Source organism: Molossus molossus, unplaced genomic scaffold (genome assembly GCF_014108415.1).
Source record: "Molossus molossus isolate mMolMol1 unplaced genomic scaffold, mMolMol1.p scaffold_m16_p_10, whole genome shotgun sequence".
NCBI classification, from domain to species: Eukaryota; Metazoa; Chordata; class Mammalia; order Chiroptera; family Molossidae; genus Molossus; species Molossus molossus.
Genome location: NW_023425345.1, coordinates 20,816,508 through 20,822,564, shown reverse-complemented (window position 1 = coordinate 20,822,564; position 6,057 = coordinate 20,816,508).

The window sequence follows — 6,057 nt, the reverse complement described above, 5'->3', positions numbered from 1 at the left end:
ACTCATCTAATCTCCCCCTAATTATTTTGAAGCAAATCTCAGACATATGTCACGTCGCTTGAAATTATTTCGGGATTTTATTCTGAAAGACAGTAATTCTTTTCCTTTTGAGGTATAACACATAAACAACGGAGTGCATAAAGAACAACAATCTTACGTATGCAGAGCAATGACTTTCACTTTTCTATATCCCGTGTATCTCCCCAGAACATTTGCTGCACCCCAAAATGTTCCTGCCTGCCCTTTCTGGTCAAAGCGGCCTGTTTCACAGTAGGCACTATCTCAGATCCTTTTCGAGCCCTTCTGGCTGAACTCCATCCGTCTTTCTGCTGCCTGTCTCCTGCTCTCACTGCAGCCTGCAATAACTCTCTGCATCCTAGGAAAGAGCCCTAAGAAATGAACTTTAATCCTGGCCCCATTACTTTACCTCTCTGGGGCTCTTTTATTTGTGCCGGTCAATGGCTGGTTTTCTTGCAAATCTGTTTTCCACCCTTCCCCTGTTCTGAACTGTATCACTACTGGGAACTACGTTTCCCAGACTCCTTTTTCCCTCTGGCTGCTGGGTAGGTTCAGCCAATAGGAAGACAGGTGGGCAGAGGGGGCTGCTGTTTCTCCACCACCCCTACCTCACCTTTACTTTTCAACATCTCCTGCAGTTGGTTGTGTTTCTTCCTTCTCTCCTTCCATAATTCCATACCCTACCAGGCAGCCACCACTGTTTAGTTCCTGGCAAATAGCTCTGGAGGTTTCTGGGTCTATAATGTGACATTACCCTGCTGTCTTTCCAACCCTAGAGATGGTGGCTGCTTTCTGCTTTACTGCTTTCTGGGTTGCCTCACTGTCTCCTGCTGGCTCTTCCGTCAGCCATGTACCAATACTCTGTGTTAAATTTGTTCTGTTTGAAAGACTTAGAGTGTTTCCTGTTTCTTGGCTGGACCATGATTGACGAATCTTATCAATAAATGGTTTTTAGCCCTGGCTGGTTTGGCTCAGCGGTTAGAGCGTCAGCCTGCGGTCCAGAGAGACCCGGGTTCGGATTCTGCTAAGGGCATGTATCTCGGTTGCAGTTTGTCCCTGACCCTGGTTGGGGTTGTATGGGTGGCAGGCAGCCACTTGATGTGTACCTTTCATGTTGATGTTTCTCTCTCTCTCTCACCCTCCCACTCTATGTGAACAAAAAATGAAAAAAATGTCCTCGGGTGAGGATAAAAATAAATAAATAATAAATAAATGGTTTTTATGCCTACCCAACCTTCCTAAGAGGAAGGGAGACTCACAGGAACGAGGAATCCATGAATTCTTTGTGACAAAGGCATTGTCTTTGCTTCTCTCCTTTCATGCTCTTCGCCAGCTTCCTTAAAGTGTTCCTGGTTTCCATTGGGCAGCACCAGACCCACATTAAGTGTCCCATAGACCCTTAGAATGTATGTGTGGGGTGCCTTTCCTCTCCCAAGCTTTCTTAAAAAAATTTTTTTTTCTTTATTGATTTTAGAAAGAGAGGAAGGGAGAGGGACAAAGAGAGAGATATTGATAAGAGAGAACATCTACTGGCCACCTCCTGCACGCCCCCAGGTTGTGGGATTTGGCCCACAACCTGGGCATGTGCCCTGACCAGGAATCAAACCAACGACCTCTTGGTGCATGAGCCACACCAGTCGGGCTCCCAAGCCTTTAAAGGATTTCTGAGTGAAACTTCTTCCCACAGGCTCATGAAGAATCCAAAAGAGGGTTGGTGAGAATGAATTCTTCTAAATACTCTTTTTTCCTCTCATCTTCTTCACACTGTTCTTAACCAACTGGTGTCCATGGAAAGTGTCTGGTAAACACTGAGAAATGTGTCACTGATGAGGGTCTTCCTTCTCCAGAGTGTTTCCATGATCACTGGGGACAGTCCCTTAGCTCAGTTGTCTCAACTGGGTTGACTTTGCCCCCCAGAAGACATTTGGCAACATCTGGAGGAGTTTTTGATTGTCACAATTCAGGGGGTTCTATTGGCATTTAGTAAGTAGAGGCCAGGGATGCTGCTAAACATCCTGTAGTGCACAGGATAGTACTCCCCACAACAATGAATGGTCTAAATGTCAGTAGTGCCAAGGTTGAAACTTCCTGCCTTTGCTCAAAGGAATCAACTTGTAATAGTGAACTTCTAAGCATCCTGCCAGGTGGCTGCACTAGCCGTAGTTGGGAGGGATTTTCTGGGACATCATTTTAGATTAGAGAGAAATTCATACTATATAAGTGCAGATAAAAGGACCACTGTTTTCCACACTGGGCTGGCCACTGTGGAAAGGCTAATTATCTCTAAGTAGTAAAACTAAAGCGTTTCATTTAAATGAGCGACTCATTTTTACCCTAGAAAGGATAGAAGTGGAAATGGAAAAAGTGAATAAAATTTAGGTAAATTGATAGACCACAAGTTAATAGATTACCAGAGGAAATTAGGATGTTTGATGTATTGGGGATGCCTTCTCATATACGTCTCTCTCTGTCAAAGGTGAACTGTGGGTCTTATCCCAGATGTTAATTTTGCTGTCTTTTTCACAGTGGATCAGCAAGCAGTGACAGCTACAAAGGGAGGCCACCAAGACGAATAAGCCTGGTGCCTGACTTCAGAAAACTCATCATATGACCCATGCATATATAGATACCCAAACAGACATATGCACATACCAGGATAATAATAGGATACAGATGTAAGTGCTGCAGTCGTGTTCTAAATAAGTCTCTGTCTGGACGTGTGGTGGAGAAAGTGGTTACTTCTATAGTCTCCTGTTCTCCAAAAAGCAAGAGGCAGGAAGACCCTTTGAACTCATAACCCTCACCCTACTGCAGAACCTTTCGTTTTACTCCTCTCCCTGTAGCCTGTGCACATTTTATGGCCACACCACAGGGTTAGAGGATGGCTGGTGTTGGGAGGGGGAAGGCAGCCCTGCAGGCAAGGAAGGGCTGGAGCTCTGAGGGAGGCTGGGGGAGTGTCCAAGACAAAGTCTACATGGCCCCACATCCCCCACAGAATAAGACTCTTACTTCTCTGGAAGTTAAGGGGGCAGCACTGAGCTTGGAGAAGGGAGGCTCAGCTCCCAACCTGGGTTTTCTTTGTCCCATTCCTTCCCTACCCCTCTGGGTGACTGTGGGCAAGTCACTTTGCTCTCTGGGTTTTTCAGTTCCCTCATGTGTTAAGCAAGGCGTTGGCTGCAGAGTCAGCTGGAAAGGGCCTTTGCCACCATCTGGGCTGCCTTATCCACCCTTTCCTGCCATTTTGTTTTTCAGAGAGGTCAAGTGTCATTTCAAAGTCACCTACAGAGTTTTAAGGCAAAAATGGAGCTCATAGAACAAGCCTATAACATCTCATTTATGAATAAACTATATATTTGTTTTTTTAAAGTACACGTAAGTCTATACAGGTACACAAAAAGATATAGATTGATACACAAATTACCAGCCTCCCCTTGGACTGAGGGATGGGAAAGGAATGGGACAAAGAAAAGTTTTATTGCTCTGTATACTTCTGTATTGTTGGAAAATTGTACTGCCACAAAAATGTACTTGGGTGTCCTTTCTGCACTTCAAAAGATAACATTTAAAATGGAGCTATGACACCAGTGCAGGTTTCTGATTTCTGCTTTTGTCATAACAAGCTTGCTCTGGCCAACTCCAGATCCAGGCTGCTGCAGTCTCTGAGCACGCGCTGCCACCCTGGACCCTGGCAGGCGGCTGCAGGGACACCACACTCCAGGCTCAGCCCAGGCCAGGCCCCTGCCATTCTCCCAGAGCCCTTGAGATGAAAACTGTTTGCTGTGCTGCGTAAGCCGGCAGCAGGATTTCAGGCACCAGGTAGCAAATGAAAAAGGCTGGGAGGGGTCTCTCAGACCCTTTGAGATCAGACAGGCAGGGCGCTGCAATCCCATTTGTAGGCAGGACTGTCCCTAGTTTAAGGACCTGGATCAAGGGAGAATGCAGCTTTTAGGGGTGTCTGAGTCCCATGGGAAGGTGAGGACCGCGTAGAGAGCTTTTTACAGAGCCAGGGAGGTAATCCATGGACTCTCTGGGTGAGTGTATGAACTTCCTGGCTTTCAAAACCAGGTGCCCTCCCCACCCCCGATTTCCCCCGAGGCTGTGGCTGGTCTGACTCCAGAAGTAAATGGCAAAAGCCCTAAGTAGCCAACCCCGAGGAAAAGAATTCTGATTCTGATTCTGTTTGACTTGGCTGTTATTTTATTTTGTGTCCTTAGTTTATTCATCTGGAAAATGAAGAAAAGGCCAACCTTTTCCTCCCTAGCTGGGGGTCCCCAGCAGGCACCAAAGGAAGCGGTGGGACTGGGTTTGGAATCCTGGCCGACGGTCGCTCTCACTCTAAGCGGCCACAAGAGACTGCCCAGACTGAAAGCGACCAGGCTTTCTGTACCCGGAGACTGGAGTTTCCCGCTTCCCTCTTCTTTGCCTGCTAAAGTCCTCTCTGTTCCTTACAACACCCAGCCGAGGTGCCACCCTCTCCAGGAAGTCTTCCTGAGTCTCTCCGGGTTAGTGTCCCTCTCTCCCTCCCCTGGCTCACTAAGCTCTGGGCTTTGATCTCTGCTACTAGAATCCTTATCTTACTAGGTTGCAGGCCTGTCTTCTTCCACCAGTCTCTGTCAGTGCCTGTGCTGGGCACATCGTAGGGATACCCATGCCTGTTCCTCTGAGGAAGAGGAGGGAGAAGCCAGTAGCACACTCTGGGCTGCCCACCGAGGGTCCACAAGTGGCTGACCTCTTGCTGTCACAAGGGGCCTGTGCTGTATGGATGGGTGTCCTGTGCCTGGCTGGACCCTCTTTTGGGGCCGGATTCTCTGACTCTTCCCTCTCTGCTTGCTCACTGCTTGGTGCTTCACTCCATGCCCTTGCTGGATTCAGTTTGGGGAAGAGACTCTGGAGGAAAAACCCCTACAAATGAATGTTTCCTTCCTTCCAGGGCTGGTATAGACTCGGCCATGCCTGCCCTCTTCCTCCCAGACACCCAATGCTGCCCACTTCCCTCTCTGCCCCCCCAAAGCCTGCTGTCCCTGGGCTCCGGGTCTGTGCCTAAGTGCCCCTGCCTGTCCCCTGCTTGCCTCTCAATGCCCACATTCCTGCAACCCCGTGACCACAATAGGGGACATTACACATTCCTGCCCTGGCAGCCAATGGTGTAAAAAAGAACAGAATGTCCCAGGGCCCCGCCTAGCCCCCAGCTTCACCTGGGCCCCTCCCTGGCCTGGACAAGGTAGGGGTGATGGTGAGGAGTCAGGAGGGAAGAGGATAAACCAGGAGGAAGAGACAGAGGGTGCTTCGTGCTGAGTGCCAGGAGGTACTCCCACTAAAATCCTCTTCACAACTTGGGGGTGGGGGTGAGGCTGACCTGTGAGTATCCTTGGAAGGATCCCCAATGAGGGGAACCTAGCTCCTGGAAGCCCACTTGGGCCCCCCTGCCCTTGCTGTCCTGCATGGGAGGGAGAGTTCTTCTGGGGCTGGCTCCCTCCTCTTCACCTTCCTCCCTCTGCCTCTTCTCTGGGCCCCTCCCAGTTCTTCATTCTGTCCTCCTCCATCTATCTCCCTTTTTCCTTTTCCTCTCTCCGGGTCTCCCCACCCTAGTCTCACTGTCCTGGCTTGTCCTTTTCCCTTGTTTTGTCCTTCTGGCTTTGTGTTCAGGGGCCTTCTCTCTGGTCCATACCTCTGACCCTCTCCTGCCATTCTGTTCCCCAGTCTCCTTGCCTGTCAGCTTCCTATCTCTCCCCAGGCCCTGCCTCTTCTTCCAGCCTCCTACCTTCTTCCCCAGTCCCAGCACCCAGGTCACCTGCCCTCAGGAACCCTCCTCCTTTTGGAAAACTCTCAGCTCAGACTCCTCCTCTGACCCTCCCCCTGCCCTGCTCACCTTTAATTGAGATGCTAATGAGGCCTCTGTTGCTGGCAGGCGGGCTCCCTGGCCAGGCTCTGCACCTGTCAGGTGAGGGGGAGGAGAGGCTCGGCTGCCAGATTCAACTAGAAAGGAACCAGCCCTAGTCCAGTCACAGCTTGGGAGTGGGGAGCAGGTGGCAGCCAGGA